The sequence below is a fragment of the Nanorana parkeri genome, unplaced genomic scaffold, assembly GCF_000935625.1.
Source record: "Nanorana parkeri isolate BGI_ZX_2015 unplaced genomic scaffold, ASM93562v1 scaffold3881, whole genome shotgun sequence".
NCBI lineage: Eukaryota > Metazoa > Chordata > Amphibia > Anura > Dicroglossidae > Nanorana > Nanorana parkeri.
In genome coordinates, this window is record NW_017310148.1 from 11,904 (window position 1) to 12,218 (window position 315).

The window sequence follows — 315 nt, forward strand, 5'->3', positions numbered from 1 at the left end:
ATAGGAATATATAGAAAGTGCATTGCAGCTGCGTGGTGTCACCGCCCCCTAGTGGACGCCCTATAGGAATATATAGAAAGTGCATTGCAGCTGCGAGGTGTCACCGCCCGTAGTGGACGCTCCATAGGAATATATATTCCTATGGAGCGTCCACTACGGGCGGTGACACCTCGCAGCTGCAATGCACTTTCTATATATTCCTATAGGGCGTCCACTAGGGGGCGGTGACACCACGCAGCTGCAATGCACTTTCTATATATTCCTATAGGGCGTCCACTAGGGGGCGGTGACACCACGCAGCTGCAATGCACTTTC